At 35.8% G+C, this 15,388-nt stretch overlaps 1 pseudogene; it reads right to left on the reverse strand.

The window, feature by feature from the left end:
* Nucleotides 1-1,340: 1,340 nt before the first annotated feature.
* Nucleotides 1,341-13,345, reverse strand: LOC107952081 (cullin-1-like; annotated as a pseudogene).
* Between the last annotated feature and the right edge of the window lie 2,043 nt (nucleotides 13,346-15,388).

The following is a 15,388-nucleotide window of genomic DNA, read 5'->3' on the forward strand; positions in this document are numbered from 1 at the left end:
TTATAATTACATATTAAAAGGAAAAAAAAATGAAACTCTTATAATATTTTCTATTGACTAGACTTAAAATGAGAGGTAAAGTATAAAAATAGTTACTTTTATTTGCCTCAAATTATATTTTAATTATTTATATTTGAAATGTTCCGTTTTAGTCACTTATGTTATCGTTTTGTTACGAAGTGGTCACTCTACCGTTAAACTTCATTACCTCCCAAACAACAGTCTTACGTGATAGTCTAAATAAATTTTAAATGTCAACTTGGGGCTGAGATGAAAATAAGTTTTTAATTAAATAAATATAATTTAGACTATCACATAAGACATCCAAGTCGATATTTAAAACCTATTTAAACTGCCAAGTAGGACCATCGTTATGAAGGTAATGAAGCTTAATGGTAGAGTGGCTACTTCGTAACAAAACGATAACGTAAATGACTAACATATAACATTTTAAATATAAATAACTAAATTGTAATCTAAAGCAAACAAAAGTGATTGTTTTTGTAGTTTACCCTAAAATGAATTGGTCATAATAACTCTTGTCCTATTTGCAGTCGCGAAATAGAGGATATTCTTCAGATGCTTCGAAATTATTCGATAGCGAAGGAAATTTAATTGTATGTTATACTTATCAATAGGTAACACCATTTTTTCTCTAGGTCTCTACAAGATTGGTTGACTTCTAATCTTAGCTGTCATGCGTGGCTACCTAGACAAAGGGTAATTTGGTCTTGTCTTTTTAGTTTAATTGCTTGGCATATATGAAAAAACAGGAACTTGTTCATCTTTCAAGACATTACTTGGATGGCACTTGAGACTGTCAAGGTTTCCTTTAATTGGGCGTAGCAGTTTGGTTTAAGTCATAAAAGTTATCATCATTCCCCTCAAACAAATGCTTCCCAGGCACCCATGGTTAATACGTGGGTAAATTTGTTCACCAACGGTGCGATAGCTAGTGGTAATGGAAATGATTCTGCTAGGGAGGTATTGCGCTACCAACATGGGAACTAGATCTTGGAGTTTAATCATTTCTTAGGGCGATGCTCAGTTTTCAAGGCTGAGTTCTGGGAAATTTTAGATGGTTTATTCGGGCTGCTTAGTGAAGAGTTTAAAAGGGTCACGATTCATACAGATAATCTGGAGGTTGTTAGGGCTTTACAGGAAAATTTGATGACAGACTCTAGTATTACTATGCCTACGAGATTCCAGAGAAATATGAGAACTGAAGAGCAATGGTGCATCAGGTATGTCCCTAGAGAATTCAACCAAGTTGCAGATTGTCTGGCCAAGCTGAGCTTAGCGAGAAAGACAAGTCTTCAAGTTTATGACGACGCTCCAAATGAAGTCTTAAAGCTTATTCAACAAAAAAAGGCTAATGATGCTTTTGTTCGATTTAATTTGATGTAATTCTATTTTCTTGTTTTTCATCAAAAAGAAAATGAATTTACATGATACTACAAAGAAAATGTAAGAGAAATTGAGTGTAGGCAAAACTCCCCTTCCCAATTCCTCTGTCGTGAATTCACCCACTTTCCTACAATGCAATTCACCATTTGCAAAGCCCCTATATTTAATTTTAGGCCAAGTACCTGAACATGTTTTGATTCTCCTTGTCTCTCTCCAGGTAGTCTCGTGTTATGAGATCCTCCATTCGCTTCTTGATAGCTTTAATATCAGGCTGCATTCAACCACATCATAGGTAAAATTACTACTGGCAATTTAAAAACATCCAATCAACTATTACTTTCCAATTCCATGCATGTGCTTTCTCACACTACAAAAGTTGATGTTCTTGTACGACTCGATAAACCCGCTTCGCCAAATTCATCCTTTTCCATTTAAAACATGCATCATTCTCAAAGGCAAAACTTCCTTTGGATAAGAATTCATTTTTTTTTCATCATTCTACCCAAAACTCCTACATCATTTTGTCTTCCAACTTTTCATTCTTTAGATGAATATTCTTATATAATGCATATGTCTGAGTGTTTCTATGTCAGTTAGGCAAGCAGAAGTCCCCATCCATACACATCTAATGATTCTCTCATAACTGGACATAAAAGGTTTGCTTATATTAATACCTTGAACATGCGACTCAACTGCTCAACACACTCTGAAACTAATTGTTGGTGGCCCAAAACCTTCCTGCTTTTCATTATACGCACAAGTGCAGCATCAATAGCATAACGCCGATCTTTATCAACATCTTCAACAACTTTCTTTCGTTCATCAACGGAGGGAGAGGAACCTTCGAAGGAGAATTTACAAAGTTCAAATCTTCTCGTACGATTATATAGTAACTCAATAATGATACAAGGACTCCTTTGTCTCACAGAAAATGTCCTCCAGAAAACAATTTTGGCATTTTCCAATGTTTGTTTTGCACAAAATTAGTTGTTCACGAAAAACGAACTTCGGGTCTACAGAAAATTAACCATTTTACCAAGCGTGGAAAATTAACCACTATTTTAATAACAATGCAAATTTTCCCAGAAAAATATCAAACCGTACAAAAATATTTTTCTAAAATAATTCAAACAAGGTTAAAATATGCTACAAGTCTCTGTACTTTTCAAAAATTAAGAATTTAGTCCATGTACTTTTATTTTATGGAATTTAGTCCCTCTACTTTTCAGATTTCAAAATTCAGGTCCATTTGTCAAAATTAACTGTGTTAACAGCTGGACATGAATTTTGAAATCTAAGAAGTAGATGGGCTAAATTCCATGAAATAAAAGTGCAGGGACTAAATTCCTATTTTTCTTAAAGTACAAGGACTTGTGGCACATTTTAACCTTCAAACAATAGAAAATATCAGTTCTTTTATGAAAATGGGTCCATCTTTTAAAGGATAATTTTCCAGATGCCAATAAGAAGGGAACCCTGAAAGAGAGTGGCAAAATTTCCCAAACCTTAATCCTCCTCAGCTTGTCAGTAAACTTGGAATTGAACTCAAAGTAGTCACCGTGGGAGATGGTTTTTGTATTTGGTTCTTTACTTAGAATCTTGTACTTGGCACACGACAACGAATGTAATAATCTGAGTAAGTCGTCATGGGTCAAGTTTAACTGAGCAATAATTTCTGAATAGCTCAGCCGATCAGAAGCATTAAAAAGCAGAAGGACAGCAGCCTGTTTACATAGGCAACTGGAAATCAGATTCTACAATCAACACTAAACCATGAATCTAACCCAAATTACAATTTTTTAATTTAAAAGTGCACAGTTTATGGTGTCTGTTTACCTGATATGTTGAAACAATCAGTTCAATTGTCTTCTGGTCAAACTTGCCATTAATGTGGCAAGTTCCCAAAGAGTAAATCCAGGTAAGCTTTCTGTGTTTTGTTTTTGTTTCATAAAATCCTTTGAAAACCTCCACACACTTAACCTGAAACAATGACATTCCTAAATATGAATAAAATTTTCTGAACATATCGTGGAGTATGAAATTTAATGCTGTCATCATGTAGTAACATGTTCCAAATCATTACCATCTCAGCAGGGAGATTAAGATCAAATGATTTATAACTTGGCCAGAATCCTGTGGTAAGAACAGTAACCGTTAAATCAATCCCAGGATGAGCAGCTGAGTTACTCCTAAGGTAGTCCTCAAAGTTTGCCTGGTTTTCCCTTGCCAATGTCAGATCTGCAACCTGCTAGAAAGGTAGAAGACTAGTTTGATCATAATTAACTAGTTTGATCATAATTAAAACCATAGTCGATGCAGACAGATAAACTAGGCAAAAAACAGGCCAACTCACCATGCCCTCCATCTTTGAGGTGAACTGTCCACCGCATTGCTGCTTTAGCTTAGTCAGAATACTCCTTTCATGATCGTCATTAGCACTGCGGTCAAAAAGAAGTCGCCAAGCAAGCTTCTTCCTGTCAATGATTGCACACCAGAAACTTAGGATCAAAATATGCTATGTAAGTACATTCCATTAAGATTCTTTTTTAAAAAACAGGCATATATGAAACTAGTTGAACAAAGAAAATAAATAATAGCCTCACTTGTAGAATTCAGCAAAGAGGTCTTTATCACTAATATAGGCCAGCAGCTTAACTACCTGCAGAAACCAAAGAGATAGTTCAGAATCAATTGCAGAGCACCATTAATTTAGCATCAAAATGTCAATAAGCCACCTTCTCAAGTGTTTCTTCAATGGCTTCATCACTTAATTTCTCGCTTCCACCCTTCTTGAGGATATTATCACAGAAAGTTGCCAGAAGCTCTGCACTTGAGTTGCCAGTAACAGTTTTGTTGCAAAATACCTCAAAAGCTTCTTTCAAGGCCTATTAACATTTCCAGAAAGCATGTTTTAGATGAAATAATTGAAAACAATCCATATTACAAATTTAGGTACTGCAACACAAACCTTATGAAAGAGAGTATGGTTTTGGAAACAATCAGTCACATATGCCATATACTTATCATGCAGCTCAATTATTCTCCTGATAAGTACCTGATGATAACAACAGCACAAAGTAATAAGATTTATAGTGATTTCAAGAGAACCCATAGCTGTGAAAGTTGGGATATTTACCTGTTCCTGCACACCTGGAGCACTTGAGTTCTGTTAAGACAAGTGACTATCAGCATTTAGATACACAGGTGAATATTAGAAACAACAAGATGCAGATTATCAAAAAAAATTTCATCAATGGTGGGAAAATCTTAGTCTGTAGTAATTGGAATTAACTCTTTTCCCCTCAAATTTAACGGTTAAGATAACCGCAAAACAACAATAACAGACGATAACAAAATGCCATATCAGACTGATATGCTTAAACACAAAATTCTGTTAGTTTAAAAGAAAACTATTTCATCTCCTCACAAGCACACAATTACTATCCAGCAAAATTCTTCTGAACTATCTTTAGACAAAAGATAAAATAATAACTATATCCAGCAATAATCTTGCTATACAAGGAGGATAATAATAAAATTGACCTGGTTACTAGTAGCATCTTCTGCCTGTTGAACCAAGGCAGTACCCTCAGCAGTAATATGCTGCAAAAACAAAGTACCTGTGTGAATGCTTTAAGTGTTTTTTTATTTTTTTAATGGTTTTTCTCTTCTTTCTTTTTTTGTTTAGGATTTAATTCAGTTGATCATTGAACAAGAAGAGAAGTAATATGAGAAAGATGCCCATTTAGCTCGCAGAATAGAGTAAAGAGAGAATTCAAACCTGCTTGAATATGTTAGCAACAGGATCCAAGCCTCGAGGTATTTTACAATAAAGCCTGTACATCCTAGAAAGATCCTCCACCTACAGAGTGTAAACAACGCCAAATAAGTATCTAATGTATGCATTTTGAACAAACTTAGAGAAAAGATTGTTATCATTCTGCTAATTAGTTTACAGCTATAAAGAGAGGAATTAACACAAACAAGGAAACAATCCCTAAAAAAACAGTAACTTCCTAAGAATCAGTGACTGAGATTAGTTTCTATTTACAAGGAAACTCTTAGTAATAAGGTAAGTTTTCTGTCCTTAATCTTAGGAATTAAAACACTCCCCCTCAAGCTGGAGTGTAGATGTTTATCAAACCCAGCTTGCCAATAAGTTCCTTAAACATGTTTCTGTTCAAACTTTTAGTTAACACGTCTGCAACTTGTTGTCTAGTAGGTAGGTAGGTGATGCACACTTCTCCTAAGTGTATTTTTTCTTTTATAAAGTAGCGATCTATTTCCACATGTTTGGTGCGATCGTGATGCACAGGATTATGTGCTATGCTGAGAGCTGCCTGGTTGTCACAGTACATCTTCATAGGCCTGGTGTAAGGCACTTTTAGTTCCCCCATAAGTCTTTGTATCCAAACTCCTTCGCATATACCATGAGATAGTGCTCGATACTCTGCCTCTGCACTGCTGCGTGCTACAACAGACTGTTTTTTGCTTCTCCACGTCACGAGGTTACCCCAAACATAACTACAATAGCCACTTGTAGAGCGTCTATCGTTAACAGAATCCGCCCAATCTGCATCAGTGTAGACTTTCACATTCTGGTTGGCAGTTTTCTTGAAATGCAGGCCTTTACCAGGAGTTCCTTTCAGATACCTTAATATTCTATATGCAGCTTCCAAGTGTTTCTCCTTAGAGGCATGCATGTACTGACTGATAACACTCACACTGAAGGCTATGTCTGGACGGGTGTAAGATAGGTAGATGAGTCTTCCCACTAGTCGTTGATATATCCCCCTGTTGATTTATTCTCCATCCTTATCAGTTCCTGGTTTAAGGTTAAATTTCATAGGATTTTCGGCTGGTTTGCATCATATCAAACCAACTTCTGACAATAGATCAAGAACATATTTCTTTTGGGAGATGGAAATACCTATTTGGGACCTTGCTACCTCCATACCAAGAAAATATTTAAGATTCCCTAAGTCTTTAAGCTCGAACTCTGTACCAAGGAATTCTTTCAGCCTCACAATTTCGCTTGAGTCATCTCCTGTTAATATTATATCGTCCACATAAACGATGAGGATGCAGCATTTTCCCTTTTCCGAGTGCTTGTAGAACATGGTGTGGTCTGCCTGCCCTTGAATGTAATTTCTGCTGGTCATAGCTTTTGCAAATCAGCTGAACCACGCCCGTGGAGATTGTTTCAACCCATACAAGGACTTATTCAACTTACACACTTGGCCCTTGCTTTCTTCAAACCCGGGTGGGAAATCCATGTACACTTCCTCATTTAATTCCCCATTGAGGAAAGCATTCTTTACATCCAATTGAGTCAAGTGCCAATCAAGGTTGGCAGCAAGAGATAGGAGGACTCGAATGGTGTTTAGCTTGGCAACCGGTGCAAACGTCTCGTCGTAGTCAAGACCATAAGTTTGGGTGAAGCCCTTAGCCACAAGTCGAGCCTTGTATCGATCAATACAGCCATCGGGTTTAAATTTCGTAGTGAAGATTCATTTGCATCCTACTATTTTTTTCCCTCAGGTAGATCCGAGACTTCCTATGTTTCATTCTTTTTTAGGGCCTTCATTTCTTCCATCACAGCTTGTCTCCACTCAACTGATTCAAGAACCTCTTCTTTATTTTTTGGAGTTTTTACAAAATCAAAATTAGTCACAAAACTTGAGTAAGACTTAGATAAATTTCCATAGGACACAAACCGAGAAATAGGGTGTTGAGTGCAGCTCCTTGTGCCCTTTTGAACTGCAATTGGAAGATAGATGGATGGTGACGGAGGTGAGACTTCTGTTTCGGAATAGTCCTCGGTTGGGGATGCAATTGGCACTACTGTATCAGTTTTAGGAGAACGATTCCGTCGAGAGTAAACCTGTATTTCGGGAACCTGTTTTTGCTATTATCCTTGATCAGGGGGCTGTTGCACTTCGGTGGTGGTATTGTTATTGGGAAGGATCGTGCTAACTTCTTGCTGCACAGGGGAAACAGTATCTAAATCTGGGATTACCATAGCACCTTGGTTGTTAGGCTTGTTTGTGATGGTAGTGGTAGGATCATGAGGTATAATGAGAAGAGTATTAAAGGTCTCATCTTCATTGAAAGTCTCCCCTGAAAATGAGATGCTGCAAAGTATGATTCATTTTCAAAAAAGGTAACATCCCAAGAGACAAACATTCGGCGCAAGGTTGGTGAGTAACACTTATAGCCTTTTTGTGTGGGGAATATCCAATGAAGATGCAGCTGTGGGCTCGAGGATCAAGTTTGGATTGATTTGGTTGATGGCTATGGAAAAAAGCTTTGCAACCGAATATTTTGGCTGGAAGATTAGGAATACGAAATAGAGGAAAGGCCTTTAGAAGGGTATTTAGAGGTGTTTGGAAATTAAGGACCTTTGATGGCATTCGGTTTATGAGATAGCAGGCAGCGAGGATAGCCTCTCCCCACAAGTATTTTGGAACTTTCATGGTGAACATTATGGCTCAAGCCACAGCAATGAAATGACGATTTTTTCTCTCGGAGATCCCGTTTTGTTAAGGATTGTCAGGACAAGAGCTTTGGTGTATGATGCCTTGGTCAGAAAGGTATGGACTTACGACAGAGTTAAAGTATTCTCTCCCATTGTCAGTGTGGAGAGTATGTATGGTAGAGTTGAACTGGGTTCGAACCATTGAGTGAAAGTTTTGGAATTCTTAGGGTGTTTGAGATAGACCCAATAGACCCTAGTGTGATCATCAATGAATGTTATAAACCACTTAGCCCCAGTAATATTTTTCACTCGGCTGGCCCCCCATAGGTCACTGTGGATTAATGAAAATGGTTGGGACTGGATATATGGTTTTAATGGGTATGGCACACGGGTATGTTTGGATAGTTGGCAAATTTCACACTTCAAGGAATTAATACTTTTATTTCGAAATAATAGCGGAAGATGTTTCTTCAAATACAAAAAGTTTGGATGCCCTAACCTACGGTACCATAACATAATCATGTCCTCTTTTGAAGTGGATAGAGCCAATCCTCCTTCTGTGTTGTCTTTATTCCAAACATATAGTCCATCATCAACTTTAGCAGTGCCAATCATCCTCCCCGGTTTCTGTTCCTGTATCACACAACCAATTGCAGAAAATTTAGCAAGAACTTTTTCATCCTTAGTAAGTTTACTGATTGAAAGTAAATTGCAGGACAAGTTTGGCACATGTAAGACTTTATCGAGAGAAAACTTCTCTGTTATTTGTTCTTCTTTTACTCCAGCCACAGGTGAGTAAGAACCATCAGCTATGCGGATTCGGGACTTGTCATGACAAGGGGTGTAGGTGTGAAACAAAGTGGAGTTACCTGTCATGTGATCGGAGGCACCCGAATCGAGTATCCAAGAGGATTGGTTATTAGATTCAAAGACAATATTGAGGCCAGTACCTTGGGTGGCTAAAGATCCATGAGCAGTGGAAGTACCAAGTATCTTATGGAGAGTCTCAAGTTGGGTTTTGGCTAGGCGAACATCGAGACCATCATCTGCAGCAGTGGAGGATAACAGGGCAGTCTTATTATCCTTCTTTTTTTTTACGATAGCCATGGAGTTTGAAGCACTTTTCTTTTGTATAACCAACACGGTTGCAGTGATTACACCATGGTCTGGTTGATCCAGAATCATTTCCAGCACGTGGTTTTTGTGGCTGTGGACCTCTGGAGATGAGGGCAGAGGTCTCAGTAGGCCGGTTGCCAAGAGGTGTCATAGGTTTAGGTTCCTTTGAGTCTCCCATCATGACAAGACGGCCCTTTTCTTCTCTTCTAACTTCTGCAAATGCTTCACCGATGGTTGGGAGAGGTGATCTGCCCAGAATTCGGCCACGGACCTCATCTAACTTACGGTTCAGTCCTGCTTGAAACTCATAAAGACGTTCATTGTTGAGGTGAGTCATAAACTTGGTGCGTTCCAAGCCTTCAACCCAATCTGCCTCATAGTACATATCCAGTTCCTGCCACAAAATTTTCAGACTGTTGTAGTAGTGAGTTACTTCGAGTGTCCCTTGTTGGATATCCTTTAACTTAAGCTTGATCTCAAATACTTGGGAGGCGTTTCCAAGATCCGCAGTGTCTTTTGCAGTTTTGAAAAGGAGATAGGTGCGGCTTATATGGCCTTCCATCGAATTAATTAGCCAAGCCATTACAACCGAATTGTTGAGTTCCCAAGTGGCATAAGTCGGGTCAACTGTGGTTGGTCGTGGAATTTCTCCATTGATGCACCCTAATTTGCCACGACCACGAATCACCATAAGGACCAACTGAGACCATTGCAAGAAGTTCTTCCCATTTAGCCGATGATTGGTGATTATAAGGGAGGAATTAAGTTCACCTTGAGTGATTCCCTGATTGACATTCTGAGTTATTTGTGAAGTCTCAGTTTCAGACAGAGTTTCATTGACGTCACCCATGGGAGGAGGACTAAATCGGAGGGATTTTTAGGAAGGGAGATTAGAAACGAATGAGCAGGATCGAATGAATCCTAAAGCTCTGATACCATGAACAAACTTAGAGAAAAGATTGTTATCATTCTGCTAATTAGTTTATAGCTATAAAGAGAGGAATTAACACAAACAAGAAAACAATCCCTAAAAAACAGTAACTTCCTAAGAATCAGTGACTGAGATTAGTTTTTATTTACAAGGCAACTCCTAGTAATAAGGTAAGTTTTCTGTCCTTAATCTTAGGAATTCCAACACATTTGCCAAAGCAAACAGCCATAATAGTAAGTAATGCTGGCAAAGGAAAAAGTTTGAACAATACCTTGTCATCTCTAAGCAAGGGCCTACATCCTGAATGCTCCTTTTCTAGTAGACGATTTGCATATGCAACCAACAACTCATTTTGCACTTTCTGGATAAGAACAAACATTTATAAATATAATGCCCCATGGATTATAGAGTTGTCTTCATAGGAACTCTATTAATTCTTATCACATCATTTAATGTGATTGGATATGTCAGAAACATGCAACCGATAATTTGAAGAAAACAAATAAAACAATCAGATCTTATGTCCAAAAGAGAATTCTTGTAACATCTTAGTGACAACTTTCACATGTTAAACACCAACAATTTGAGTTACCTTTAGTGTAAGACAAATAAAAAGATCCCTTCACGAATAAGAAAGTGCACAATCAAGCCACACTTAAGATCATAGAAACATATCTTCATAAAGCCATGAATTTCCAACCATTCAACTAACCTCTGACAATTTTGTCTCACTGCTTGAATGCAGGTAATGTGACACTCTATCCCTTTCCTTCTTAGGCATTCCTCAGACTGAAATTATCATTAAAGTAAAAACTGTTAGAACCATCAAGGTTAATCAGGGTAAAAAACTTATTACCTAAAGTAAACAAATGCAATAAAACTTAAGCACTTGCCTTCAACATGTAATCCGGACAAGAATCTTCCTCAATCCAGCTTGATGCCTTCCGTGAATAGTAAGCACCAGTATCCTGAAGCATATCTGCTTCAAAGTCATCTTCATAACGATCCATTTGTCCCATGCCAATTTCAACAAAAATGTCTAAGACATTCTTCAGTAATGCTCGGTCTATCTGCTCTCCCTCACGTTCTTTATCAATCTGAAACAAAGTAATAATTCCTCTTCATTTTTATTGAAAATGCAACCTAAAATGATTAACCATGATGCAATGATGTAAACTTACAAGGGTGATCACAGCATCTTTGACTTTAGCATGCACTTCTTGATATACCTGAAATTACTAAAACAGATCATAGACTGTCAGTTGAAACTATATTTGAAACAATGGGCAGTACAGTTCTCAAAATCCAACTATCACAGTAAAGGCGTCACTAGAATAACTAATAACAAACCAGATCTCGGAAGCAGGTAAGCCCAACTTCATTAAGTGTGGGGAGTGATCTTCGGGCAATGAAGTAGCGATCAAGGTAATGAAAGAAGCGTGATAGCCACCTGACCATTACTTTATGGTTCGCCCATCTTTTAACAAGCTCCCTCAACATGAACTCATCGTGCTTCTCTCTTAAAGATGGCAATACCTGATTTTTATTTTTATTTTTATTTTTCAAAAAAAAGGAGGAAATGTGAGACAAAAACCATCTTTATCAAACAAGGAAGATGATGGATAAATAGCTGTCCTAGGGTTTCTACTGAGAAGAATACTATTAAAAGGAGAATTTACACAGTATCCAACAATAAAACCACAAGCCTAAAAACCCATCAACAAAGCAAAAGAGTAACTACAATCTTTAAACAATAGTATAACCCATACATCGTCAAACAAATGCAACCAAAGTTCCTGCATATAGAAGCTTAAACAGAATAAATGAAACATGGCATCCTTTTTGGTCCCAGGCATAGGAATTAAAAGAGATGTTGGAAAAATCCCTTTATACAATAATAAGGATTTCTATTAGATTTCAAAAAGACGGGAACAATTGCAGTACTATCATCACTATCATAGCATTAAAACAAAGCCTCTAGTCTGTCTACATAGATCAGTAGTGAGCAACCAAAATGATTGTGACATAACAGATATTCCTTACCGTTGAAGTAATATATTCTTCAAATGCCTCTCTATACTTGTCATAAAGCTGTTGAGAATAATCATGAGGTGGCTTTTGAGTACACATGTTGTAGATAGTCCTGTAGTAGTTCAAATTAAGGAAACCATGACAACGATAAAAAAAAAGCAGATGATTAAATAAATAAGCAGCTCCAAAAACAAGCAAGAAAACTTAAAATGTGTAACGGGGAATACGTGTAAAGCATCATATATTCTTCTGAGGTAAACGGAGGCTCTGGCAGTCCTTCCAAAATCCTCTTCAGCTTTGTGATTCCCTTCTGCATATAATCCCATCCCTTGTCCAATCCAATGGTCTTGTTTTCCATCGTTAAGCAATAGGAGTTCAGATTTATTCAATATTAAAATCTGTAAAAGCATATTAAAAAACAAAATATATCAGCAACTTGGAAAATCAAAGAATCAAAACCACAACAATTAACTGGAATCCTACCGTGAAAATTGACAAACAAAAACTCAGCAACAAGAAACTTCCATACAGAAAAATTAAATACCGAAACAACAAGCTAAGCAGGTAAAAAACGAACAACAGAGTCTTGAGCAAAAAAGAAAGCAGCAACAACAAGCGCAAAGTATCATTAAAACAATGTCACTTCCCACGAATATAACAGTAATCATATAGCCGATCACACAAAATATAAAATAAATTAAAAACAATGATAATCAATTTCGATTCCAAAACAAACAACCAAATAACCGAGAAACTAAGATCACCGGCTACAAATAAGCACAACGAAAATAGAACTGCGAAATACCAAGAATCAATCGTCAATAATTTGAAAAATAATCACACACAGAGACACACAAACAGTAGAGGGACGCAGAACCCTATCGAGAAATGAAAGAAAAAAATCGGAACAAACGTACCAGAGATACGATCGAAATTGAGCTACTTCAGGAAAACAAACAAACCTAACCCCCACCAAAGAATAGTATAATCGGAGAAGGAAATATGAAGTAAACTTATATACAAGAGAAAGGGTTAAACAGGCAGTGAAATATGAGGGAAAGAGATAAACAAAGAGAAGGGAGAGAAGCTTGCTTGCTTGCTTTCCTGCTTGGGAAGGATTACTATTTGCTGACAAATTTCACGAGTTTAGGATTAATTGAAGTCTTTTTTCACCTCTTTTTTTTTTTTAAATTTTGTTTTACTGACGCATGCTTGTAGGATGAATTCTGAATCGAGTTTCAGACGAATCACTAGTAACAGATTGAATCGAGTAAAAAACTAATTCAACAGATTCTTCAACCGAATTTCTTTATTTCTTAATTCTTTAAAATTTTATAAAAATCTTAATAATTTATTTAATTAAAATCGTACTAATGAGTGATGAAACCAAAATTTGATGATTTTATTGCGGATCCAATTTTAAAAAACTTTTTTATAGTCAATATTCAAGTTTAGTGACCAAGACAATTTGAAATCTATGATCTTTCCCTATGCTCAACACTTTCTAGTTTTAAAAAGTTTTAAAAAACTTGATTTATGATATATAATTTTATGTACATACAGAATAAAAGAGATCTTTTTAATAAAATATTGTTATTAATAGGAATTATGAATAATAAAAATATAAATACATTATATATGATACTAAAGATAAATAAACCATTACAAATTAATATACAAATGTTATGTCTACAAAATAATTTTAAAAAAAAGGTAAATTGACAATAACTACAATACTAGAATAATTTAGAAACATAGAATAATTTAAAAACAAATTAAATATGCATTAATTTAATCAAATTGTTGAAATTTATATTCTAACATTGCCATCATCAAATCAACATGACGACAATGAACACCAATAAACAAAATGTCAAAAACCCTATAGACTTATCACATCAATGGTACCCAAAATGTCAAGTATGAGGTAACATATCCTCCTTCTTATCATCTCAGATCTATCACCATCAATATCTATCATGATAAAGTCCTTTGAGAATGATTATTAACAGATTTGACGACATGCTTATATTGGCAAATCTTACATATATGTTAAAAATAAAAACCACAAAAAATGTAAACAAAATAAAACAACTAAACTATTGACAACATAAAATTATGAAAATGTGGACAAAATCACAATAGACTAAAATTAAAAATAAAATAAAACTATACAAAATGTAAAAAAATCACGGACACCCCAAAAGTTGGCGTCACCACTGTTAAAGCAACAATTTAATTTAAAAGAGTTGAGCAAGTAAGCTTTTCTATAAAATGGATTGAGAAATGGGGTCGAATTAAACATATATGCTAATTTTTAAAAAAAATTAAGGATTTACCATTTTTTTTATATTTACATAGATATGTTGTTTTTGGAGAGAGAAATGAAAATGCATCCTACAGGACACGTTTTCACTTTTTTGAAAATTATTTTTTCTTGCGATTGAAAATTAAAAGTTTATAGATTTATTTTTGTCTATGTTTGAGATAGACATTGTTATAGTTTTAAGGTATGTATGAATTTACGGTGATATTCTGGAGCTCGGTAACCTACAAATTTCATCTGCCATGTGAGTATAAAATCATCACCTGATAAGCCAGATCGTATTGCAACTTAAGGTCCCAGTTGGCAGTGATTATATGGTCTCGGGTTGTCAAGGGATGGAGCATAACTGGGGCCCTAGTTAACAGTGGTTATGTGGGCACGACAACAAGTTTCATCCCATCAGATGAGGATACTCTATAAAAACCTGTAACACTCCCTAACCCTTATCCGTCGTCGAAACAGGGTTACGAGACATTACCAGAAAGTTTAGAACAATATGAGCAAACACATAATTATTCTACATACATATTGCAGTTTATTTATAACGTCCCTTTAATGAGCCGTCAAAGTCCAAAACATATATTAGAAACAAATCAGGACTCAATTGGAAGCTCAGAGAATTTTTTTGTAAAATTTCAAAGTTTTTCCTAAGTTTAGGGCTCACACGCCCGTGTGGACTTAAAATGAGCCTTTTACATCAAGTAACTCAACTTTGCAATTCTTAAACCACAAGTAACTCATAAACGAATCTTTTAACCAATTCAATATAAGTTCAAATACACTTAAATTATGTCAAAAACCACAACCTAAGGACCTAATCAAGGTTTATTCATTATCATATGTATTATCCAAATCAATTCAATTGATTTTATTCAATCCAATTCCAAATCAATTCAATTGATTTTATTCAATCCAATTTAAATAATTTCATAATCTTAGTATTTCATTTATATTGTATATAACCTTCCAAAGTCAATTTATAACACCTTTTACAATCATATTTCAAAATGACCTATACAATCAACCTAGGTACATGCCATTTTACAATAGATAATATACATCACCACTTTGTTGAGTTCGGTATTTGCTTGGATGCTGA

The sequence above is a fragment of the Gossypium hirsutum genome, chromosome A08 (genome assembly GCF_007990345.1).
Source record: "Gossypium hirsutum isolate 1008001.06 chromosome A08, Gossypium_hirsutum_v2.1, whole genome shotgun sequence".
Classification (NCBI taxonomy): Eukaryota; Viridiplantae; Streptophyta; class Magnoliopsida; order Malvales; family Malvaceae; genus Gossypium; species Gossypium hirsutum.